The sequence below is a fragment of the Erithacus rubecula genome, assembly GCF_903797595.1.
Source record: "Erithacus rubecula genome assembly, chromosome: 10".
In the NCBI taxonomy this organism is placed as follows: Eukaryota; Metazoa; Chordata; class Aves; order Passeriformes; family Muscicapidae; genus Erithacus; species Erithacus rubecula.
The window spans coordinates 25,393,740-25,420,208 of NC_136662.1; the positions used below are offsets into that span (position 1 = coordinate 25,393,740).

The 26,469-nt window shown below is 50.6% G+C and overlaps 1 protein-coding gene across 1 annotated transcript in view; it reads right to left on the minus strand.

Moving 5' to 3' along the window:
* The window catches only part of TMEM121 (transmembrane protein 121), a 28,101-nt gene extending 3,174 nt beyond the window's left edge, over positions 1 to 24,927 (minus strand). The window contains exon 1 of the mRNA XM_079314179.1: positions 24,669 to 24,927. The gene's annotated coding sequence lies outside the window, so the exon portion shown is untranslated. The remainder of the gene's footprint in view (positions 1 to 24,668) is intronic.
* Between the last annotated feature and the right edge of the window lie 1,542 nt (positions 24,928 to 26,469).

Genomic DNA, 26,469 nt, shown 5'->3' on the forward strand with positions numbered 1-26,469 from the left:
TTGCAAATATTAAAATGAATGCTAAACGTATAATGCTGGAAAACTTTGCTGTATGAATATAATTTCTTTTAGTTCTGCTATTAACAAAACTTAGGAATAGTAGTGTGATAAAAATATGTGTTTTTCTCTTGGACTGGAGCATGGTGATGTAAAAAGCTTTTGTTCATGTAAGTAACTCAGAGAAAGGTAGAAAAAATAAGATAATCAGGAAATTCTTCACATTCTTGGATTATCAGACACCAGAACCCCATGGAATGAATTTACTGACGTGCAGAGGTACCAGCCTGGACACTTCTGCTGAACCACAGCCATGGTAATTCTAGCAGTTCAGGGCTGGCACACGGGGGACAGGGCAAACCTGACACCCCCAGGATCTCCCAGCAGCTTTCTGGATGGACTCAGCTCCTCCTCACCACGCTGTGCTTGCCTTATTAATTTGTTAATCTTTCCTGTGCAGGGAATGCACTCCCAGAAATGGGCAGGCAGGTCTCAATGCACCCAAAAATGTCACTGAACCGTTTTTGTGGAGACAGACCATGGTCACAGCCACAGAGGCTGAAGGGAAGAAGCCAAGCCCGAGGAGGTGTAAGCCATTAAAAACCTGCCCTACTTTACAGCTGCTTATGTTTATAGGGCTCATTTAAATAAAAGTTGGATTCTCTCCTGCTTCAGGGAGACAAGAAGAACAAAGAAGAGAAAGTGGGAAGCCAGATGAGTCAGAGCCAGCCTTGCCTTGTGCCTGAGTAGGTGGACAGCAGGGATGCATGTACCTGTGCCCTGCTTTCCAAAGGATGTGCTGTCAGGAAGCGTTAGCAAGGGACTTAAAGCTGCTGCTCCAGCCAGGACCCTCGGGATACTCTTCTGAATCTGCTGCCAGCAAGGAAAACCAGCCTGTTAAAATAATTCCTCAAGCAGGAATTGCTCAGAAGGACGGCAGAAAGATGTGGTGGGAATTCACCCAGGCAAGGCAGCCCCTGCAGCCCTGCTCTGCCAGCAACAATTCAGAGCTGCCATTCAGGGCTTCAATTTGTTCCTTCTCGAGGTTTTGGATAAAAATATACAGTCATTGCCTCAAAACTCGTGCCAAGTTTTGCAGAGGATTTATAGCCAAGGATAGATAATTCCAGATAAATTAGGTCTTTCAGGAGGGAACAGTGACTTTTTTTTTTTTCTTTCACCCTATAAGTATTTATGCCTTCAAAAGACAGCGGTTATTTAAAGGGCAGTGGGTTGCATCACAGCACGGTGAGGTTAGGAAGCAGCTTGCCTGTAAATCCTGTGAGTTACTGGTGTGGTCTGGGGAGCTGAGGGAAGGCACAGCTCTCTCCTCATGCCTACACAAAACCAGACAGAAATCCCTGTCCTGCCTCCTGCTGAACACCAGCCAAAGGTAGTTTTTAAACAACCATTACTTTGCAACTTTTAAATAACTCATCAAACTGTGTTGAGTGAACAGGGCAATAACAACATCAGACAAGAGCACAGCTGGGGCAAATATTTGTTTGGGCAAGTATTCACAAAACTCTCTTCCTGCAGGAACTCTTGGAAACGAGAGGCAGCCCACCTGAACATAATGAGCTTGGAGCTGTGGATGTCAGTGAGCCAGGCTGGCAGCTCCCAGTGGGAAGGGATCTAACAACAGGGATCTCTTGCATCCCTCTTGGTGCCAGGACTCCCACAAGCAGGTACTAAAGCAATGCTTCAACCTTGGCAACTTGTCTCCTTACCAGGATAAAATTCAATCCCTAAATGCTTATTCTCCTCTACTTCTGCTCTATTCCAACAGCTCCACGGTGCTGTGAGCAAATAACTCACATACATAAAGACTCAAACTGCTCCACTGGAGTGAGCAAATGCCCTCAGTGACACCCACAGTGTGTCACCACAGTGCCCTCAGTGTGTCACCAGGGAATGGAATGGCAGCAGGGAACGGCAGTGGGCAGCAGCAGCATGTCCCCTCTCCATCTCTGGGGACATTTCCCAGGCCAGCCCTTCCCCAGCTTCCCTGCAGGATGGGAGAGGCTCCGGGGGGAATGGAGGGGGTTGCTGATTCTCTGGAATGTCCTGGGTTTTCCTGGCTGCCCTGCTTCCTCTGGCACAGAGGGGAAGGAGCAGCACTGGTGCAGCCAGCCCTTGCCCTTCTCCTCTGCTGCCTCTCCTCTGTCATGCCTGAGGAGTCATTCCTTGGTCTTGCACCTCTTTCTCCCAGCTCTCCTGGATTAAAGGCACTTGTGGTTACCCAAGGCTGTGGGAGGGAATAAAACTCATCTTTTGGTGATTTTTGCTCATTTTGGTGATTAATTACCACTGGCTCTGCCCATCACAGTGCCCTCCTGCCCCCACTCCTGGCACAGCAGCCTTGGGGTGCAGGAGCTGCTGGAATCCCCCCACAAAACCCCATCTCTCAGCCCAGGGAGCAGCTGGAGGCTCCTGGAGGGCTCCAGAGAAAAACAGCATCATTAATGCCAGCAGGCACTTCCCAAAGCCCAGCTCTACCTGGCAAATTAATTTAAATTATTGATGTGATTTGAATCCCGTCTATTTTTAAAAAAGGGGAGTGAGACAGGAGTGTACACAACACGCTTCCCAGGTAATTAGGATGCCACCATCGCTTAAAGCTTCATTTGCACTTTAATTGCTTTGATTTATTTCAGTTTTCCCCGAGTGTAAATCCAAAGCTCCTGCTCCAACACGGCCTTTTCCAGCCTGGCAGGGTGGGGCAAGAGGAGGTGATGGGCATAACCACCTCTGCTCAGGATTTGGGGACAGCTGTGGCAGAGCCACCACGGCCATGGCATCACTCCTGGCAGCTGCCCTGCTCTGGGCACAGGCTGGCTATTAGTGGTACTATATACTAGTGGCTAGTTTTGCTCTTTTTTTGCTTTTTTTTTTTTTTTACTTAGAGTTAGGATTGAAAGTAGGAGAAATGGATTTTTGTGTTTGAACTTAGTTGTTTATTTTTTAAAATTATTTTATATTATTTTTACATTATATTATTTTATATTATCGTTATTTTTATTGTTATTATTACTTTTTTATTTCTCCTTATAGTACAGTGAATTCTACACTAAAAAGATTCTGGCTTTTAACAAGCTAAAAGCGAGAAAATGGAGCTTGATGATTTTGCTGGTTACAAGGTTTTTTAAAGGCAAACAGTCTAATTAAAAGTTAACATTTACATTATTTATGCTTTTGACTCAATGACTAAATACTTGTGATCCGTAGTGTAGGATTTTTTGGAAACTCTAAATCTGCTTATCCCTGAGCCTTTGAATGTTTCTTTTGCTGTTTCAGCCTCTGAAAAGCTGAGATTTCACCTTCCCCACCCTGGCAGACCCTGGGGACCATCAGAGGGAGAAAGGGAGGGAGGGAGGGAGGCAGGATGCTCCAGTGCCCTGCCTCCCCCCAAGGCAGCACCGGGCTCTCAAGAGCATCCTGTGAAGGAAATGAGATTGAGGAAGATTTTTCCGGACCCTGCCCACTAATTGTGTCTGAAGGAGGAAGCAGCCCACTCGCTAATGATTACAGATCATTTACTGTGTGGGCACGTCAAGAGATGGGGAAAGAGCTGCAAACTGTTCCTAGAGCCTGCTCAAAATAAACAGTGCAGTGGCAGAGAAAACCAGCTTGTATCCTATATAAATATATATATATATAGTGAGAGCATCACCTGTGCTCTCCTGCTGCAAACCCCCTCTGGGGTTCATTTCAGTCCCCTTCCCCAAAAACAAACACAGGCAGAAGGTACCAGAACTGCTGCCTGAACAGGAAAGAAAATAAAACCACCCTCTCCATCACATCACTTTGGGATGGGGAAATGCTGCTTGAGAAAGCAGAGCCTTGCATGGATTGGCTGCATGGATGATGGATGGATGGATGGATGGATGGATGGATGGATGGATGGATGGATGGATGGATGGATGGATGGATGGCCTTTTTGTTCCCAGTTCTGTCCCCCACACCCATCCTGGTCAGGGCTCTCCTGCTGACACAGGCAGCTGCAGCTGCTGGGAAAATCTCCCCATTCACAAACACGCTGAGTTTGATGGTATTTGACAGATGTGTAAAAAAAAAAAAGTGCCTTTTCAGATGTTTTGGGTGTTTAAAAATAGTTAAAGGAGGTAAATGATTCATTTTGACTTGTACATAAAACGTGAAATTATAATTCTACATTTTGACTCTACCAAAACAATTCACCATTTTCCCAGCAAAACATTTCTGCAGAGGAATTTCCTGGCGTTTCCAGGTTGGGTGTATTTTCAATATTTTTCACCTAATCTGGGCCAAACCCAGGTATAAAAGCATCAAAATCCCCCATCATCTCACTAAAACCCAGCAGCACTCCACCAGTTCTGAGCTCTGCTGGAGCCCTCCTGGACAGAAAGGCTTCACTCAAGTGGTCAACAAGTTTCACCTGCACACAAAGCCCCCAGCTTGGATTTTTCCTGTGCCATCAAAAGGCATGAATGCAAGCACCAGGAGCGAGCCAGGCCAGGAGCACAAAACTTGGATCTGATTTCAGTAGCCTGAGGATGTACTTGTGTGTGAATCACAGCCACGTCCTCAAATAACCTCACACTGTCAGGGCTGGGGGAAAGGAAATCGTGGAGCCAGAGCAGAGTGCTCACACAGATGCCTACCCCACTGCCTGCTGGAAATCCCTACAGATGGAGGATAGAAAGCTTCCTGCTCTTGCTCATGCCTGTCCTCACTCTCCTGGGTGCTGGCAGAGAGGTACAAACTTCCCTGAGTGCTGCTCCCATCCAATCCACTGGGTGCTTGAGAGCCAGGTGGGAGAGGGAACCAGCTAATTAAAATAAAATGAAAACTGGAGAGTGCAGCTATAAATAGGAGAGTGCTGGGAGTCTCCTGCTGCTAAAAACATGCTTGTGGGGAAGGAGATGCTGGGAGCTCTGGGGCAGAACTCTGGAGATCTACCAGGGAAGATGCATCTGAGATGTGCTGGCACCTCCTGCTTGTGTGGGAGGGGTGACAGGGCTGACTCTGCAGTGCTGGCTGCAGGGATGAGGGCTGGCATGCAGAGACCTGGGCACAGAGTCACTGCTGGCCAGCCTGCCTGTCATTAAGGCAGCAGGAGAGGAGCCTTTCCTCTCCTCCCTCACCCACACCATGTAGGAAAGGCTGGGGGTGAAAGTGTCTGGTGCAGGTAAAGCAGGGCAAGCTGCAGAGGGAAGAGCTGAGAGGATAGAGAGGGCTGACTGCCATACTGCAGTCCTGGAGAGCTCTGCTCCACTTGATGGTGAAGGTATTGCACTCAAATAGCTTTTGGGACAGCAAGGATGGGCTGTGTGTGTCCTGCTCTTCAAGACCTCCTGTTCCCCTGGAGTCCCCAGGTGAGCAGAGGGCTCTGGGGGAGGAAGTGGATTCAGCATCCTAGAGCTGGGCAGGTGCCTCTGGAGGCCAGCCAGCTCCTACACAAAGCAAGTGGCACCTCTGCCCTCCCTGGGAGTGGCCCCCAGCTTGTCCCTGCTGCCAGGCTGGGGTGGCACAGAAATAACTGTGCCCCTGCTCTTCCCTCTGCCCCCAGCTCAGGGTTAGGGGAGCTGGGCTGAGCTCAGCAGGCTGCTGCTGCTGCCATCAGTCTGCCCTTTGATTCAGTGATTGTTCTCTTAATTAACAGGAGGCAGCTGCTGGCTGCTCTGCTGGAATGGAGGAGCAGAGCCCAGTGGCTGTGATAAAAGGAGCCTGTGTCTGCTGGCTCCCACTGAGCCTGGAACAGCCACCCTGTGCCCAGCCTCACACCTGGGCTGTGGGACACGTCCCTGGGAGGGACTCAGCCCCACACCTGGGCTGTGGGACACATCCCTGGGAGGGACTCAGCCCCATCAGCACAGCCAGGCTTTGTGAGCAGCAGATATGGGGCATCCAGGTCAGCCCTGGGGTGATTCTGCTGCTCTCTGCTCTCCCAAGGTGGTGCTGCTGGTGATGCCTGCCTGCTTCCCACAGGGGTTATTTCCTGGTCTGCCTCCATGAGATCTTCCTTAGAGCTTTTCCTGTGACAGCAGGTCTCATCCTCTAGGGAAAAGCTTCCCCAAGAACATCATGCCCTTTTCCTGAGTTTCTCAAACCCTGGCAATGCAGGGACAGCACACAGGGCAAAAGTATTACATAACCTGTAAAATCCAGGGACCTTTGTCTTGCCATACAACTGCTGGATTTATTCTGGCAAGGCTGGTGCAATGTTAATTACTGATGAGAGCAGCTCAAGGCTGGCTGTCATGAACCCTTGGCAGCATGAAAGCTCCTGGTGGGGCACCCCCCAGCAGACAAGTATTAACCTGCTTGAAACCACTGGAAACATGGCACTGACCTGTTTGAAACCTCTGAAAACATGCACTGACCTGTTTGAAGCCTCTAGCATCACCTGGGAGATGACACTGCACCCATCTGACACAGTGCAAGGAAAATGATGCCAGCCCTGAGGTCACTGGGGAGACACTTCTTTTCCTCTGGTTTCAGGCCTTCTCTCCACCAGCCATCTAATAAATCTAATAAAATCTGTCTTGTTGATGGCTGATTCAATTCCAGCACCCAGAGACCAGGCTCCTTATATCACTCACAAACCTAACCAGCTCCCTCCTTGCCACATGAGCCAGGCTAAGGGGCTGCTGCAGGCTGTTCCAGAAAACAGCAATTACCTGGGATCAGGACTCACTCTCCCAGTTACATGTCCACAGGTTTTCCTGGGGCCACACCTAATTGAATTTTTAGGTGCTTGAACACCTAAAGGCAGCTGATGACTTCTAGGCTGAAGGTGCCCCAAAGAAAAGTCACCCAGCACCTCTAAGCCATTTGTTTGCACAAACTCTTGGTTTTTCAGGCTTTCCTTCCCTTCCTTCAAAAAAAAGCCAGGAGCTGCCAGATTCTCACTGCCAGGTCCCAGGTGAGGAGGGAGCTCAGCATGAAAACTGGGAGATGGGCACCCCATGAGGATGTGACAATTTGCTGTGCTGGAGCTCATTGCCAAAGAGATAAAAAATATTTACAGCTGCTCTCTCCAGCTCCCTGCTTCAAGCCACGGTGACTTATTTACCAATTTACATGCTTGTTTAAAGACATCTTTTTGTTCCTTCTAAACATAAAAGGTGTGTTTCTCCATGTAGCATTTTGCCAGTCAGGATCAGCCACCCCATCCACTGTGTGCCTGGCTTCAGTGCTCGTTTTTCCTCTTGGTAATGATTATCATTATATGAAGAAAAATGGGTCATTTACAGCGGTTTCTCCCCAAATGAAAGGCTGTGGGATACAGGATATCATTAAAATTCTAAACCTGACTCCCAGCCTCAAAAGTAGGCTCTTGCTATTTGGAGGGAGGAGGGAGGAGGGGAGAAGACACACCATGAATGTGCTTTGACCATGAGATCTCTGCCTGACATCTGCACTGGCATCTGCACTGGGGCTGAGCTTACCCCTGCTGCTCACACAGCAGCTCCCTGGCTGGCCCTGCAGGGCACAGCCTTCTCCCAGGCTCTCCAAGGCTCCCCAGGGATGGGGACAGCACAGCCAGAGCAGGTGACATTCCAGCAGGTCATTCCTGCCATAAAAAGAGCAGTTTAGCTGCTGCCAGAAGGAGGTGGCTGGGTGAGGTCTCCTGCGGGACAAGGGAGAAAGCAGGATGGAGTGCTGAGACTTGCCCTGCCCTTACCCATGTCCAGGGCTGGAACAATGTGAGAAACACATTTCTGGGGCTGGAACAATGTCCTGTGAGAGTGTCACTGCTGTCCCATGGAGCTGCCACCATCCCCACAGCTGTAGGTGCCTGGGGATGGAGGAGATGCTCACCCAAGGACCAGTTTCCCAGCACCAGGGCTCCCTCCCTCTCCATTCCTGATGGCAGGAAAGCGTGTCCTGCCCACACTAGTGTTTGTGTGTGGGGGCAGATTTCCCACCTGCTGGCAATCCCCACTCCCTGCTCCCCAGCATGTGCTGCCCCAGAGGCTCATTCCCATCTCCTGGTGTCCCCAGGAGGGGCTTCACGGGACATGTTTTGCCTGGAAAGGCTCTGCAGCTCCCTGCAAGCCTGAAATTGCTGTGTACAGAGCTGGAAGGCAAAGCTAATCCGTTCTGCAGCTTAGGCAGCTGCTGAAAGATGCTACTTAAGAGTGAGGAGCTGCTAACTGTTCCTCTCCCCTCCATGAAATGGGAGGGACAAGGGATATTCAGAGGATGAGAGGTTGAGACTGACCCAAAAAACAAAACAAAACAAAACTACAAAGAGTGTCTAGGAGAAATCCTGGGATACTTTGTTCAGCCTCAGAAATATCTCCTTTCTCTCTGGGGTCATTTTGCCCTCCTCCTTCCCTCCCCTCTGCTGATAACCTTAGATTGTGTTTGAAGCAGCAGATGGCTTGGACTTTTCAGGAACAATGGATGTGGTTTGTTAGAAAACATAGATCCAGGAGAAGAGCATTCAAACCTCATTCCCAACTGATGCCACACAAAAGGAAGAGCAATAAAACCCCTTTCTATCCACTAATGGCCACAAAGTCATCACACACTTCTCCCTGGGAGGGAATCTCTTGCCTGGGAAAGGGGGATAAAGTGTGGGATGCAGCAGACATTTCCCAGTTTCCCAGAGAAAACAGGAAATGTGGTAAATGGCAGGTGTTGCTCACTGAATTTTCAAGTGCAGGAGGCACAGGAAAAGTGGTGTTTGCAGAGCATCCCTCCTGTACAAAGCAGTGATGAAACCCTGCTTAAGAAGTGGTGAGATCTGTGGGGAGGCTGGGGGGGATTGGGAGGGCTGTGGCAGCCAGGGCCACTGGGCTAGGGGCTCCTCTGACCCCCAAACCCCTCCTGGAGGAAGGAGGAGCACACTGGTTCCAGTGCTCCTGCAAGAACCACCCACGGCTTTTTTGGGTGCATCTCTGTGTTCTCTTCCCACGGAAAGCTGATTTCTTTGTGCTGCTCTCCAAAACAGCTCAAGTGCTCTTGTGGGAGACACTGCAGAGAGCTGGCTTTTCTCTCCCCTGAGCTGGAACACAGGTGACATTCTGCACAATGTGTGTGTGCCCTGCAGGACACCCTGGGCTGTGGCAGGCTGGGGACAGCACAGCCAGGTTCACCCTTGCACTGATTTAATCTGATTAGGACACACACAGTGCAATGCTGAATTACTCCAGTTTGTGCTTAAATAATAACTACACACAGCTTTCTGCTGAAGGAATTGCATGTGTGTAAACACACCCCCTCTGTGAATGCAAGCAATGTCTTGAAGCACAGCTAACCATGCCTCACCATTTCAGATTGCTGCTAATGCTGGGATTCCCCTCCTCTGCCAGCCCTCCAGCTCATACCTGCTCTGCAGCAGCCAGCTGAGCATCAGCAGCAGGGAAACAACACAGACAAGCAGGAGGGAGAGAGAAAACCTTGTAAAGAGACACAGGGCACATCTGTCCCCTCCCTGCCAGCTGCCACTCCAAACTCCAGCTCCTGGGCTCTGCTGGGCAGCACCTGCTGCAGGCAGCATTGTTGGAAGGGATATTGATGATAAGATCTCATCACAGGTCCCATTTCTTCTGGGATCTGCAGCTTTCCTTTGGTGGTGGTGAGCTCCAGAGACAGGGAGGCTGCCAAGCCAAACAGGTTTCTGTGGGCTGGAGATAACCCCCAGCAGCACAGGGGAGTGGTTTGGGATCCTGCAGCTAGGAACAGCATTACTCATTTTGGGCAGTCCCTGGGAAAGTCTCCATTTTTGGTACAAACACCAGGAGCAGGAACATGGGCATGATTCACGAAGTCTGAGCTGAGTGAGGCTGCTCCACCTTCCCTTCCTCTACTGCACTGAAAGTAACAGAAAACAGATCTTTGTTTTTTCATTACCAAGCTGGCAAAAAAACCCCCAAAAACTACACAATCCATGTTCATCTGTGGGCCCTGAACCTGCCTCTTGCACTTCAATCCCAATTTAGGCAGGAGCCTGAGAGCAGCCAGCACCCAGCAGGGCTTTGCTGGCAGCTGCTGCCTTTGCCTCTCCATATCCCTGCATGCTAATATGAAGTAAAATGGGATGGTAATTTAATCCTGTGCCACTGGAAGCAAAGCATCACACAAGCCTGCTCATCCTCTCCTCTAAGTTTAGCCCAACAGTGTATTAAAAAGCTGCTACTGGATTCTGGCCAGTCCCTACTTAGCTAAACTACCTGACTCTGCAGAAAAGCAGAGAATTCTCCATTCTGTGCTATTCCTGATCCTTGGGAGGACGAGCCACATCTCTCAGGGAAGCTGCCCCCCCAGTGTAATTTGGAGAAATGTGTGCAGTGACAAAGACTTTTCTTGTGACACTGGGGACTGGAGCTGGGCTGCTGGAATCTTAGCTTGGAGCTCCTTCCACCCCTCCACTGTACACAGTAATGAATAAATCTGTCCCTGCTCACTTATAAATAGTTTATTCAAGGTTCATAAATAATTTCTAGATGTTTTAATGAATAGTTAATCAATTGTTGCCGGGCCCAACAGGTCAGCATATTGCTTAAATCCATCAATTTACAATGGCTGCTGATGAGCTTATGAGCATCAGCAGGACACCACCAATGTCTGTGATGAGCTTGTGGTGGCTACAAAGGGTTAATAAGTAATTAATAAATGATTAAAAGCTGTGGAGGGACATTGAGAAATGCATTCCTGGAAAGCCACAGGCAACACAGCAAGCAAACATCTGGCCCTGGTTTTGTAACCCTGCCTGTGAGGAGCAAAGCTGGCAGAGAGGAGCCAGCAAATTCCCTGAATTCCCTTTGTTCAGGCTGATCCCAGAGAATTCCTGCTCCCAGTGCCCTCTGAGAGCCTGGAGCCTGCCCCAGGGAGCTTGGTCACCTCTTCCCCAGCTGCTGCAGGAGCATCCTCCCTGCTCCTGTAGGGCACCAGGGCACAGGGATGCATGGAATACAAAAACAATTCCCATTTTGTGCGGCCTTGCTCTTCCCTCCTGTGGGTTTGGGGTGAGCAGCCCTCTCCTCCCAGGATGTGGGTGACACAAGAAATGCCACACCAGGAGTTGTGCACTGCCAGTAACACACTTGGTGTTTGGCCTCCTTAGCAGAGGCTCTTTATTATCATTAGGCACCGAGTATTTCTGGATGATAAAAGCAATTAAGTGTAAAAAAAGGTAATGATCCATCCCATATTGCATCCAAAAGATATGAAAATCCCTCATAAAATTATCACCCTCACACAGAATGGGACCTAAATATCTTTATAATGTAAGACAGAGAACTTTGCTTACAGTCAGAACATTCATAAGGCATTCAATTAGTCACTGGAGGCTTTCTTAGTATTACCCAATTCTCCATGAGCACAGAGGCAATTACAGGAGATTCTAACTTTTTAAATTAAAGACAAAAGGCAGGAGAATTTGGGTAAAACCTGTTCCCAGGTTCACCCTGGAACATACATGCAGAGGAAATTTCATGCAGATCAGCCTTAATTTACTGCACAATTTAGCTCAGAGCAAAGCCAGATCCTTTGCTGGGAGATCCTCCTGCATGGGGAGGGGAGCAGTACATGATGTACTGAGCTGAGAGCTGGTGCTGGGGGTGCCAGGGCAGGGTGCCATCCCTCATCCCACCCCCTTGGCAATGTCCCTAAGCCCTTGGGCAGGGATCCCAACCCCAGCTGCTCAGGGGATTCATCATGGGGACCACCATGCCCCCTGTTCTAGGGCCACTTATGCTCCTACACTCACCACTGTGCCAATTTGCCATGGCCAGGCACAAATTCAGACTGGAAATAAGGTGTGCATCTGTAACAGGCAGTTAATGGTGAGGGTAATCAATCACAGCAGCAGATTAGCAAGGGATGTGATGGATTTCCTGATTCCCACACCTTTAAATCACCATCAGTTTCTCCTTCCAGAACTGCTGGGGCTGAGTCAGAATGGATGGGCTCAGTGATGCATCACCCAGTGAAACCTGCCCCCAAACTGGTGTTGTGGGTGGGGAAGGGCAGCAGCAGCAGGAGGAGTCCTCCCTGCACAGGGGCTTCCATTGCAAAGGGCCTTTCATTGCTCCTGATTTATATTTTGAGAGCATTTCAATGGATCAGGGTGTCAGATCCATAGTGCTGCCAGCAAACACTATTTTCTTTCAATAAGGAGAGAGCAGCAGGTCACTTCACCTGCTGTACCTGCCCTGCTCCTCCTCCCCAGCACCAGCACCTCTCTCCTCCTCTCAGGGTGGCTGTGGCAGCCCTTTCCCCTTCACAGCACCCCAGCACAGCTCCCTCCCTGCAGCTTGTGAGGATCCACACCCCTCTACACATTCCTAGGGGTGTTTGCTTCTGCTGAGCTGCTCCACAGCACCATGGGCTGACAGGAGCACCAGTGGCTGCTCCCCAGTGTGTGCAGCCCAGGAGTGGCTTCACTGATGCTGGAGAGGCTCCCTGGAGCAGAGGCTGGGCAGAGTTAAAGGAATAAAGCAGGGATTTATCAAAAGCCCTTCGAAGGATTCACTTTGGGTAGTGCAAGAGCCTGGCCATGGCTCACCCAAGATGGACTCAGAGTCATGAGTTTTCACACTTTTATAAGTTTTGGTCCATTCCCATATTGGGGTTAATTGTCCCATTCCAGCTCCAGGTTCTGCAGTCCCATCCTCCCAGATTCTCTCCTCAATTCTGCTGTTTGCACTTTTTGGGGCTGAAGCTGCAGCAGTGTCCTTGGTTCTGGGGCTGGAAAAGGATTGTTTTGTGTGACTGAGCTGGGAGGAGAACTTGTAACACTTTATATGGAGTCAGAGTCACACCCCAGTGCAGTGCAGAACCTGGAAAATACAAAAGCTACAACTGAAGGCATCATCACCATTGAGGCAATGCTCTACAAAGGGATCCAAAGCCTTGCCTCTCACTTTGCTTTTGGCTCCCCAGCCTGCCAGCCTGCCTTGGCTCACAGGCACAGCCTTGTCTCCAGCCAGCAGTGCCAGACACTCCTCGCTGGCTGCCAGTGCCAAAATCCTCCTGTGGTGCACTGAAAATCCTCCTGTGGTGCACAGAGGGCTCCTGCTGCAGCCCTGGGGGCCACCAGCCCCACAGCCCCAGCCCCACAGCCCCTGGGCAGGCAGCACAGCTGTGTGAGCCCCAGCTGTGGCTGTGGGTGTCCCCAGGCTGGCACAGAGCACTGAGCATCACTGGGTGCTGGGCAGGAGCCACACAGGCTCCTCCTGACACACATCCCAGCTCCTGCTGACAAACCTGCCCTGTGCAGGGTCAGGGAAGCTCCCAGCACAGAGGAAGCAGCACAGAAAGGTGATGTGGAGGTTGATACAGCTGCACAAACCAGCTCTGACACCACACAGGCAGGATCCAGGAAAGTGTAATGCCCAAAAGGAGTTATATGTTTTTGTTTTTTTTTTTGCTGAAAAGCAAAGCTCTCCACTGCTTTTTGGAAAAGCTGAGTGGATCAGGACTCCCTCAGGGCATTCCCACACAGGCCCTGGTGCTCTCCCCACTCTCTCTGTGGGTACCAGGCACGGGGTGTGCACACTGAGGAACCCCAGAGCATTCTGATGCTGCTGCTTTGCAGCACTGAGATCACCACAGAGGGGCCAGCTGTGGGAGGCAGGGCAGCATCCCCTGGGCTGACTCCCATCAGCATTTTGTTCTACCCAGTCAGCACTAAAGCCATGCTTGGGCATTTCTGAGCTGCTGCTGCTGCTCAAAGAAATCACCCTGTGCATAAATGGCAGAGCTGGGTGGCTGTGCTGCCTTCCCCATGCCCATGTAAGAGAGAAAAGGGCTGTGAGTGTGCAAAGATTCAGGTTCTGCTCTTGGGGCACTCACACTCTGAAAAAAAAAAACAACAGGGAGGGGAAAGAGCATGTTTACAAATCCATATATTCATACCTACATGTATGTCATTATGCTAAGTCATGGTGAGACAAAGTGGATTGGCTACAGTCTCGACGTGCTAAAATTAGGTTTTATGTAAAGTAAGTATTTGCTTCATGTAGGGCATGTTGGTATTAAGATTTATTTTCATCCTGCCTCGTGTTACTGCTTGGTGTGATTGGGCAAAGCCCAGGGCACACAAATATAGTTTTCATTCATAACATCCACATGGATCCATGACCCAGCTAGTGAGCTGAACTGCCTTGCAATCTTTTTTCCTCTGCAGAAAGCTTAATAACCATACCAATCTTGGAGCAAAATGGGGAATAAAAGCAAAAATAAAGTTTATTTTAAACAATATCATTATCATTATTATTATAATCATCATCATTTATTTTTATTGTTTATTTTCTTTTAAAAAAATTAGTGATTTTATTTTGTCCAACTCTTTAACCAAAGACTGCTTGTGGAGCAATCACCACTGTCTTTGGTGGCATTAAACAGAAAGGTGTGAAAAACAGGCTGATGTGGGAGGGCTCCACCCTGAAGGGGAGAAAAGGGATGAAGGGATCTCCAGCCTCTTCCATGGGAGTACTTTTCTCCCCTTTGGCTCATTGGCCACTGGTGGTTTGTAAAGGTTTATAAACTATTTTAAAAATAACAAACTAAGTTGTTTTTCTGTATGTTTTCAGTATTTAAAAATGAAAAAATGTAAGGAGGGGGGAGGAAGAAAAAGTGGTCTAAAGTTTTATTCTAAGGGGTTTTTTTTCCTTATAGTTTCTAACAATAAACTTTCTCTTTATACCATTTAAAATTAATCCTGTTTAACCTCCCTCCCAACCCTACCTCACAACACAAAAATTTCAAATTAATAAACCGAAGCCACTGCAGCCACTTCTCCAAGGAGATGCCAGGATGCAGCACCAGAGAGGAGCCTATAAATAACATCAATGTGCCACACACTGACCCTTTTATGAGCCCCTCTTTCTGATTCACTCACATGCAAGACACATTTTACAGGACAAGCCAATTAACCGTGACAGACAGCGATGAATTCCCAGTGATGACTCACAAACATTTTGTTTTAAACCAAATAAAAGGGTGCAGAAGACCAGTGGTGTGATTTTGTATTACCCCACAACCTCTACAGTAACAGCCCTCTGACACTGCCATCCCAGGAGCGATTTTTATATTCCAGAGAAGCAGCAGAGATATAAAACAGAAGACCCAGGGCATCTCTCAGCCCTGACAAAGCACAGCTATCCTGGGAAATTCTCTTCCACTCTAGACCCACTTCCATTTTCTCTCCCAAACAAACAAAATCTCCCAGAAAAGCAAACAAAACTCCCAAACAAACAGCCCTGATAGCCCTCATCCCAGAGCCAGATGATTTTCCCAGCCTGATGGCATCTTCCTTATGCTCTCCCTGCACAACTCTGGGTCAGGGCACAGCATTCCCAGCAGATACAGGTGGGAAAAAAAAAAAAAAAAAAAGGCTGTTCACTGTAGAAATTACTGAAGTTGCTTTCTGTGTTGCAAGGCAAGTGTCTGGATTCTGCCTGAGGCTGGGGCAAGAAAGCCCCTATGGCACATGGGGAAAATGCAGGTTCCTCACTTGCAAACAAACACAGCAGCATTTTTTTTTCCCCAGCTCTTTTTGGTTGGAGCCCAGACTTGGATTCAGCCCCAAATACCCATTTTTAGATTTTTGATATTGTATGATTTAACAACACTGAGGAAGGCAGGGGCCTCGTAAAATCCCATTCAGTCACTTGAAAACACAATTTCCCCACAATTTTTCAAACAGAGGAAGTTTGGATCAGCTGTGGTTTGATGTTGGGTTGACACCTGAACTCAGGTTAATGAAGAACAAGGAGTCTCACCAGTCACCTAAACCACACAAGCTCTGAGATTGCTTGGCTTCAGATGTATAAATTCCCCTCAAATCCACATTAAGGCTGTCAGTTCTCCCCTCCCATTCAGCATTTCCTGCTTTTATGTCTGCAGCATTTTCCTCCACTTTATTCCCTTCTCCCTGCATGGTTTTATTTTGCCTGTGCCAAGGAAATGGAGCATAATGCAAGTCTGCAAAGTTCTTTTGCAACTATAAATTTCCTGTACTCCCCCTGCTAGACTTGGGTGTGAAGAAGGAGTTCAAAGCAATGCTGGTCTCGTGACATTCCTGTGAATTTGACCCAAAATCTGTGTGGGACTGCAAGGATTGGTTGCCAAAACCTGCTTGTAAAGAGGACAGAATTAATGGTGAGGTCATGAGCCCCAGCATGACCTCACCCTGAGCACTGCCCCAGGTCTGAGGGCACACAGAGGTGAAAAACTCTGCTGGTTATCACTTTGGGTGAGCTGCAGAAAATGTGGGACGATCAGAAAAGCCAGGGAATTAAAGGAGGAAGCAAAGACAAGAGGAGATTGATTTCTGCCAGGGAAATAAGAACTGAACAAAGCAGGGATTACACTGCTGTGCCTTGCAGAGGGATGGGGAGGAGTGGAAGGAAGAGGTTCCCATTCCCAGGGAAGTTTGCACACTGAAAACCAGCAGTGATGCTCCCCAAAATTTAAGGGGAATTCAAACAAGAGCCAACAAGAAGCTGGGTATTGTGCAAAGTGATTAAAAGAAAGCTTTAAAACAGGAGCCTGTAGGTCCACAGGTACATTAATTAAGTGGAAATTATCCAGGAAAAGGATGTGGAGCAGCAGCATGAACTTCAGCAGAGTATCCCTGAGGATCTCTGCCAGGAAACTGAGGGCAAGGGGAGGTGCTGCTCAGCAGAGCCACCATGCAGCAGGTTCTCCTGGAAAAAACAGGACCTTGTTCACAGAGGCAAATTCAGCAGGAGCCTAAAATCCAGTTTTGGAAGAGAATCACAAGGTTCCAGTCTGCAGCAGGGAGCACTTGCTTGGACACAGAGCCCGACCAGCTCTCTCCATGGAGCTGTGATTCCAACAAGAGGCTGGCAAAGGCCAGAAGCACTCAGATGTGCTGCTGGCACTCTAACAGGAATTCCCTTTGCTTTTGAGATGCAGGCATGCAAGTCCACAAGGGTCAGCCCAGGCTGTCCCACCTTTAATAACTCAAGAACTGAGGACCTTTAATAATAAAGTTGATTTCAGGCTCTGCTTTAACCTCTCCGTCTAAATGATGGGCAATGGCTATAAAAAAGGAACCTGCACTGCCTGGCTCTGCTGCTGCTGCAGAAATGAGCCCACAGGGAACAGAAAAGTCATCCCAGGGCAGCAGCAGAGGCAGCTGGAGCTCTCTGCTAATTGCTGAGGACACCCAGGGACCTGCCATTTGCTGTGTGTGTGTGGGCAGGGTGAGGGCACGCTCACACTCTGCTTTGCAAACAGCACAGGGGAAAAGTTCAGCTGGAATGCCTGAGCTGGAAAAAAAGCAGTTACATATGAGGATTAATGGTTTTTCTTTAGGAGTAACACAGGCTGATAAAGTGTGTTTGTAGTAAGTGAACTCTCTGCTTGTTGGATAACACCCAGTGAAGACCCCTGCTGCTGATACAGCAGCTACCAGCACTGACCCTCTGCAGAAATTGAAGACCACAGCCCAAATCAAGACTGATCAAAAATTTAAATTAAAACAACAATCAAGCGACGTGCATGATCTTAAATGGTGGACTTAAGGAGTGGGCATGTAAAACAGTTCCTAGAATATGAAAAATAGGTTGTAGAAAAGATTGAATAAGCATGACAGGTCTATGAATATGCAAGGAGCTGATAAATTTAAGAGGTGTCCCCAAAACAGCAGGTGTCCTCTGAATGCCAGTCACCCAACCATTATAATATAACCTTTTGCTTGTTTCTTATTGTCTTTTATTCAACTTTTTAAAACCCACCAGGAAAGTGAACCTCATTTTTCACATGTTTGTTCACTCCAGCCTCACAACCTGAGGAACCCACTTGAGGAGCCCAGGGAAGCTGGATTTGGTGCAAGGACTTGGATTCACTTCCAGATGCTTCCCCTGTGAGAAGGACAAGGTGAGATGGGCTCCTGCAGACCAACAAAGACCTGCTCATGTGTCCCAAGCACCAAATCCACATTCAGAGCAGGCTCTCTGTGGATGCTCTGCACAGCTGGACTCTCTCCTGGGTTTGTCTGCAGAGCTGTCACAGCCTGAGCCTCTGCTTTGCAGCCAGATTTCTGTATTCTGTGCTGATTTCCCAAGGGTGTCCATTTGGGCTTATCATCCCCACAGGGATCAATAGGACTGCAGCTGCTGTCCTAGCATCTGCATCCAGCTCTGCTGTCTACAGCATCCAGAGCCAGGATCAAGTCAGAGGAATGGAATTAAAACAGCCAGGGCAATGGGCAGGTGGCTGAGGCGTCTCCTCTGCCCCAGCTCCACATTTTGGGACATGCCTGGGAAGGAATCCTCCTGCAGAGAAGCCTGGTGGCTGCAGAGCCAAGCACTGCCCACTAGCAGAGCCTTTCCAATTTCCCTGAGTGGTTCTGGCCTCTGCCAGCCTCTTCTTGGAATTACAATTCCGTGGAATTACAGGTCCAGTGTGAGGCTGGAGCAGCCACACAAGAGGCCAGCAGCCATAAGGGGATGTGCACCCATAACTCTGGGTTAAAATCATGATTAGCACCAGCTGCATTCCTTTTTGTGGTGATCCTCAGATCCAAAGGCAAACTGCCTGTTCTGCCACCACCTTCTAAATATCTGTATGAACATCTCCACTCCTTGCTCCATGGTCACTGCAGGCACTGCCCAACTCAATCCTGATGAGCAGCAGCAAATCTCTGTGAGCAGAGCTGTGTACTGATGCCATCCCAGCCCCTTCAGTCTGGAGAAGCAGGAAAGGCCCCTTGTCCCTGTGCCCCTGGAGCCAGGCACATTTCCCTGCTGCCACACTCCTTCAGCTCCAATAACACCCCAGTGGAAAAATTATGGATGCACTTTGCCAGGTGCCTGTGTTTGCAGTGATGGATTCTGCATCTGGTTATTAACCTCTTGCAAAAGCTGGGTGTTATCTCACATGGAAGTAATATTAAGTTAAATAGTTGTTGATAACTTATCTCCCATTATCCACGGCTTCCTTCAAGGCCAATATTTACTCACATCCCAGAAGCATTGCTGCATTCCCAATGGCACTGTTTGTGGAGTCAAATGAGAGCAATTTTTTAATTTACTCAGAGGACCACGTTACCCAAGTGTCTCCTAATCCTGAATGTGTGGCACGAGGAAGGGGTGCAGGGCCTGGACACAGGGCACCATCTTCAGAGGAAAGCTAAACTGGGGGAGGAAACCCAGCTTGGGGAGCATCTCCTGCAGCCACAGAGGTGCTGACCCAAATTCCCCACTGCCTGCATCCTGCACCAACCACTTGCTACGCTGCTGTTTCTCCTCCTTCCTCCCTCACAGATCAGGTCCCAGCCATCAGTGTGATCTCTTCCCTTTTCCATCCTCCAGTCCAACCAAAGGATCAGAAGAGACACCTCCTGCCACTTCACTCAGTCACTCAGACTAGTGGAGGTAGGTTACTCTTAGCTGAAAAAAGCAATTTTCTGGGCTTCCACTGTGAGGAGTGTGCCAGTGGTTTGCTTCATGGTATTTTCCCAGAGAGTCCATTCTCTTCTTTGTTACTTTTGCTGATGCTATAACAGCGTGGCCAAGCCTTAGGCAGACTCAGACCCTGCTGTGCTGGACGTGGCAGAAGCAGTGATCAGAGAACAGAATTTGCATCCAAAAAAAAAAAAAAAAAAATAGATCTCTGCAGTGTAGCTTCTCCCACCACTATCAAAAGGACTGGGATGGAGACTGGGCATTCTGGGATGAGTTCCCAGGCGTTTCCCACCCACACAGGCACTGCCAGGCACACAGCACAGCTCCTGCTGGCCCTGCCTCAAGTTTTCAGGGCTCCACTCACGACCTCTCCTCTCCTCCCCACCACCACACTGCAGTGAGAAACCAGACCGTGGTGACCACTGGGCTGTTTTATGATGCCAGCAGAGCTGAACCCCCAATTTGAGCAAGTGCCAGCCCTAGGAATGGCCAAGGACTGGCAAGGGACTGTGGTTAATGCTAAGTCTAAGCTGCTAGTGGCAGGTACATTTTAAGTGTGTCCCCAGACTCAGTACCCAGCTGTGGTGAGTTTATAGCCTTTGATATTGTTACATGAATCACAAGGAATCTCCCAGTTCAGAAATACAGCATCAAGCTCCCCAGGGCTGGTTTCAGTAGTTTTATTCCCAGGTAATAGCCCTCTCCCTCATTTATAGCTATGTCTAGACACACAGTGAGGAAGGTGCTATAAAGGCTTGATGGAAAAACCCTGTCTCACTCCTAATCCCTGCATTTCACATCCCCACCGTGCAGGGAGCACATGGCTGTAAAGTCTGTGCCACCAGCCCTGTGTGACAGCAGGACACAGGGGACACAGCTGGCCCAGCCCAGAGGTGTTTGCTCACACCCCACAGGAGCTGTTTGTGGAGAAAACACCCAAATGAGAAGGAAAGAAGGAAAAGAGGCTGCAGATCCCCTTGGGAAGATGCAGCAGGAGCAGCTCAGCTCCTCGTGGCATCTCTCAGCACTGCCCTTCCAAGCACCAGTGTGAAGAGGAAGAACCCAAATACATAAACAAGAGGAAGGAGTGGATGTGTTTATTCCTTTTTTTGGGAAGGCTGATTCAATACTAATCAAAACCAAGAAAATTAACATAATGGGATGGAAATCCTACAATGTTCAAGGCCTCTATGGATGTAAAAAAATCATTCACTAAGTTTAAATACTGTGTTCAATGCACCCAGTGGCCCTGCTCCAGCTACACCTTGTGCAGAGGGAGGCTGGCTAGCTATCCTACATCTCCCCAGGGCTCTGGAAATAACTGAGCAGGGTGGGAGAAGAGGGTGAACACATGCTGGAGCCTGGGCACACCACAGGCAAGGAGAATGAAATCCCAGCCCCCTGGAAGGTGATGGTGGTGCTGACCAGGAGCAAGTACAAGGGGCTTGGGATGGGGCTGGTCAGCAACATCACACCTGGGCTGTGGAATGACAGAGTCATTTAAACTGAAAAAAAGCTGCCAAGATTGTGGAGTCCAACCACTGACCCAGCACTGCCGAATTCACCACTAAATTACACCCCTAAGTGGCACATCTGCACATCTTTTAAATCCCTCCAGGGATGGTGACTCAACCACTTCCCTGGGCAGCATGTTCCAGGGCTTGACAACCCCTTTCCCTAAAATCCACCCCAAACCTCCCCTGGTGAACCTTGAGGCCATCTCCTCTTGCCCTGTTGCTTATTGCCTGGAAGAACTGGATAACTCCCACCTTCTTCCAGCTTCTTTTCAGGTGGTTGTGGAGAGCTATAAGGTCCCCCCTGAGCCTCCCTGTCTCCAGCCTGAGCCCTCCTCAGCCACTTCTCATTAGATTTGTGCTCAGGACCCTTTACCAGCTTTGTTGCCCAAAAATGAGCTCAGACAAAGCAGAGGGGCAGCCAGGGACTGATGGTGAGTGAGCCTGTGACCCACCTGCCAGCAAAGGTGGTGGTGCCAGATGTTGTGGACTATTTTTCAGGATCTTATGTGCATTAATGCACTGCACAGCCCTTGGAGCCTTCGAGATAAAAGGTATTTTCACCAGTGTTTCAGTGGCTTGTTTCCTATTATAGGTCTGGTTTTGACACTCCCCCACCCTCTTATCTAACTTTCTCTACAAAGCTCTTCTCACTTTTTCATCTCTCTTCTGTGGTCCCTAGCCAGGGAAAAAACAAAACAACAAAAACAATGCCAACATATTCATTTCCTTTTCAGAGTCAGACACAGTGATCTAGAGACGGGGAGACTTTCATAAAGGTGATTCTTTAACAAAGAAATGTGCATACTTTGCTGGAAACTCCTCTTCAAAAAGGCTTGGCACTTAAGGAAAAAAAAAAAAGCCTTTGTTTTTTCCCTTTTTGTTTCTAAACAGCCTAGTGAATGTTTTAATTAAGTTGGATAGAAATTTTCACAGTGACTTGATGTGAAAATGCGAGCCTTTAAGAGTCGCCTTTGATGCCTGAGTTATGTTTTAAACACTTGATGAGTCCTGCAGAGCTGCTAATCCTTTTAGCACAGCTAATAGCTGTTGCTGGAGTGCTCCTGAAATCCTGTTTTGTTTCCTTCTTCCGGGCTGGAGGCTCCTCCAGAATGGCAGAAATCCACTCTGGAGCTGTGTGCCAGACTCAGGAGCCCCCCCATACCCCTGAGGACACCTGAGGACTCCAGGGCTGGTGGATCTCTGATGGGAGTTTTCCCATGTACATAACAGGGAGATGCTGGACAGCTCCAGGAGGCCCCTGCAAGAATGCACACATCCCGGTGGCACCTCAGAGCTGTGCCAGGGGGATGGCAGAGGAACTTATGAGCCCCCATCACCCTTCTGGATGGGTCTGGAATTCCATCAGGAATGGTCCCTGAGCCTGCACTCAGCAGTGGAGCACACACTGCAGTCTGTCTGTGCCATCCTCTGGTGGGTTCAGCATTGCCTCCTTAAAGTAAGACTTTTCATTATCAAATATTTTGAGTTCAGCTCTCTCCAGACTTGGCAAGCCACCCCACACCTTGTAAACAGGCTCTCCTCTGCTCTCTAGCTCTGGATTTGCTTGAAGGATAGGCAGCAAACTGACTTTGGGGAAATGCAAATGCCTTCCACAAAGGATGCTGCAGGGAGAGATGAAAGCCAACTCCATTTGCATTAGTTCTGTAACTGGATGTTTTCCCTCTCCCGTTTAGACTGTAGTTCACACACACACACATTTTTTGCCACTGAGCTGTCTGCTGTCAGCTGCTCCTCCCGGAGGCTTGAAGAAATCCCCATTTACACACAAAGCTGCTTGTCAGAGCATTGCACAGGCAAAAGGAGCTGGGATTCAGCAGAGCCCTGCCGTGGCCTTTTGGGCAAGTGCCACCTTGCTCTGTGTCCCTGCAGCAGCACCAGCAGGACCCTCCTGCCACCACCCCTGGGCAGCACTGCTGTCAGAATAACCACAGGAAAACCAAGCTGATGAGCTCCCAGGCACTGCACAGGCTGTGCTTTTAGGTGTCCCACAGCAAAAGAGCCACCTCTTTATTTGTCAGAGCAGAGCAGCAGGCACAGGAAAGCTCTCTGGATCCATGAGCTAAGCAGCAGCAGGAGCAGGGCTGTCTCACAGGTCACTCCTGGGCATGGATGCTCACCCTGCTGCTGCTGTCTCTCCACAGCAAGGCTGAAGAGCTCCTTGGAGGGCTCAGCAAGGCACCCAGAGCCCCATGAGGACACGGGCAAGCAGCACTGGGGACTCACACTGGAGCTCCAGCTGTGCCAAGCCACGCTCAGTGCGTTGCTCAGACCCTCCTCCTCAATTTGCACGGCTTTTTGTACACATTTCCCCTGTTATTTTTTAAAGGGAGCAGGGGGATGCCTCTCTGGCAGCAAACAGAGGAGTTTAAGAGCAGTTATGCTCAGGCAGCCTTTGAAGCCATGGAGGTAAAGGGGATGGGGCTGGAGATCCCAGCACTGCTCACATCCTGACCAGAGGCATTTTTGGCTTAAACAGGCAGCCAAGCATCTGCTTTCATTCTGACAGCAAGAGCTTTGCATCGGGAAACAGATAAAAACCCGGGGAAACCGATAAAAACCCAGATTCTATTCAGCCCCCTCTACTACTGCTGGTTGCGACAAAACCCGTGGAGAGCCCAAAAATCGCAGAATCTGTGCTTTCACCTTATGTCAGAGACGCTCGGGAGAAGGGGATTTCTGGAGGAGGATGATCACAGCCCTGAAGTGTGTGCCACCCGTTCTTGGTGGCACACAGCCGGGCTTCCCCCGGGTGCCACGGGCAAGCATCCCGCAGCCCCACTGAGCATCAGGAGGGACATAGCGAGCCTGGAGGTGTGCAGGGGATCCTGCGGGCACTGGGCACCACTCTGGGCACACCGGAAGGTGTGTGCATCCCAGATTCCCGGCACAAACCACCACGGGACGCCTAAATCCTCATGCCAGGCTGCACAAGGAGAAGTGTCCAGAGGGAGGACTCAGAGTGTGCCCAGAGCAGGAGCAGAGGAGCGATGCTGGGCTGAGCACACCTTCCTTTCCCTTCCCTTCTGCAGGGCACAGATCGATACCCCACGCCCAGGGGAAGCCACAGCTCAGTCGCACAGCCTGCACGGTCCGTGGCGACAGGGGAAAGGGAGAAAAGGCTGCACACAGCAATATCCGACACACAGGGGAGCGCCCCGGGGAAGCCCGCACATCATGCACCCACATCCCTTGGGGCGCACCAGCTCTGCATGGGCAGAGAGGGAAAGTCCCATTCACAACACGTTCAGCACTCCCAGGGAAGCCTGACCCCCTCCTCATATCCCCGGCCCCTCTCCCACTGAGCGGGGAGAGGGCCGACAGCGAAGGGATGGCGTTCCCAAGGCAGAAACGGGAGCATCCCGAGCATCCCGACACGCAGCCCTGCCCCGCGGCTGGAAGGAGCCCGCGTTCCCGTGGAGAACCGAGCTCCGGAGCGCTGCTCAGCCTCCAGCCAAGGCCTAGCAGGGAGCATCCCCGGCGGCGGGACGAGACACCCGCACCCCGAGCAGCAGCACAGGCTCCGGGCATGTCCTCCGGGGATCCCAGCCCAGGCCAAGTTTGGTCCAAGAGCAGCAGAACCTTCTCCCGCAGCACCCGAGCAGCGCACTCCGCTCTCGGCCGGCGGGACCCCGGATCGCGGCGCTGTGCGGGGGCTGCGGAGCGGAGCAGAGCGGGGTCGCAGCCCCAAACCCGCATCCCCAGCCGGTGCCCGCAGGGATCGCACCGGGTCAAACTTGCGAGCCGATGCGTGCCTTACCTGCCGGGCCGCTCCGCAGGCTGCAGTCCCCGGTAAATCCCAGCGGGCCGGCCGCGGAGCCGGGCGGGCGGGCGGGTGCCCCCCGTGCCCGGGGCCCAGGAGCCCCGGCCGGCCGGCGCTCAGCCCCGCCGCCCCGCCCCGCCGGGCCGCATCGCCGCCGCTGCCGTCGGGGGCTGCGGCCGCCCCGCCGCCGCTCGCCGGCCCCGCGGCCCCGCGCCGCGCTCCGCCGTCCGCGGCAGGCGCGCAGGGGGCGGGCGGGGGGCGGCGCGGAGAGCGGCCGTGCCCACCGCCCACCGCTGCCGCGGGAGGGGCCCCGAGCCCCGTCCCCGTGCCATCCACCGCCGTCCGTGCCGCCCCCCGGCACCCCCATCCCCGCTATCCGTCCTCCGAGATCCCGGCCTTTTGTGGCTGGGGCAGGCACTTGTCCAAATCCATCCCCGGGAGCGAAGAGGGCATCACAATCCAGCCCTTTCGCATCCTTCCTCTCTCCTCCATCCCAGCCCGGAGCCCCGCAGTCCTCAGCGCCGGCCGCTGGAGCCCAGGACTCCCTGTCCCTGCCCTGGGGACACTGGGCTGTCCTGGCTGTGCCCCGGGTGTGGCTCTGCAGCTCCAAGGGGACATGAGGAAGGGACACACACACCACCATGTGCCCATTTCTGCAGTGCCCCTCTCGCCACAGCTCGGAACTTCCTACCTCCATCTCGGGTAGGACGGATGGATGGATGGATGGATGGATGGATGGATGGATGGATGGATGGATGGATGGATGGATGGATGGATGGATGGATGGATGAATTGATGCTGTGCTGGCTGCTGCAGCAGCTCCAAGCCCAGCTGGTTCCCCACTGGAATCCCCCTGTCATAGGTGGGCTTTGCCTGTGGGTGATGGGGATGCTGCAGGAAATCTCTTCACTCCTCAGACTTTGGATTTTGACAGCAGCAGCTGAAGAGCCATGTCCTAGACACCTAGCCTCAGTCTGAGGGTTTTCTTGGGGTGCAGAACCAGTGATCCAGGTGAAGAGACCCCTTGGTTGTCTGTCCTCATCACCGAGGATGTGCAGCAATGAAAATCGGGGAGCAGAGGGGCGCCAGGCTCACAGCCTCTCACCTGCAGGCTTACAGCATTTCACCTTCACATCCTGCCAATGGAAGAGCTGTTCCTTCGTGGCAGGACTGAGGGACCCTTCTGGACTTCACAGCCTCTTGGCTGTAGCCAAAGCTGCCCATCTGAAAGAGCCATGTGGAGTTGTGGATGGGACTTTGTGAGAAGGGAGCCCTCCCAGGCAGCAGGATGAAAGCAGATTAAGGTTTTGAGTGTACTTGGATGAATATGAGCTTAATCCACTAACCAGATCAATCAAAGCTGCAAGTGATGCTTTCCCCTGGAGTGCCTTTCTGTTCCTGTGCCTGTTCACTGCAGGAAGAGAAGCTCTGCCTGGCATGGACAGCAGCTGCCCTCTACATCTGGACTCCCTTTATCTGTGCAAGCCAGCCACAACCCTAATTTCCAACCATATCAACAAGCAGTACTGTAGATTGCCATGAGGAACCTGTGTCCATGCCAAGTGCAGCAGTCTGGCCTCACTTCTGAGCTGGTGGCTGGCATGGGAAGTCTTGCAAAGCAGGGCAATTTGGAGATATCTCTGTGCAGTTCTGGTCACTTATCACGCTTATGCTGAATTATGCTTCACTTATACTAACTCTAATGGTGTTACTCCAGCAAGGCAAAGCCAGCTCTTATGCTAATTTGACTATTTGTTAGTCTCATAACACTTACTTACATTTACTGTGCAGCTTAATA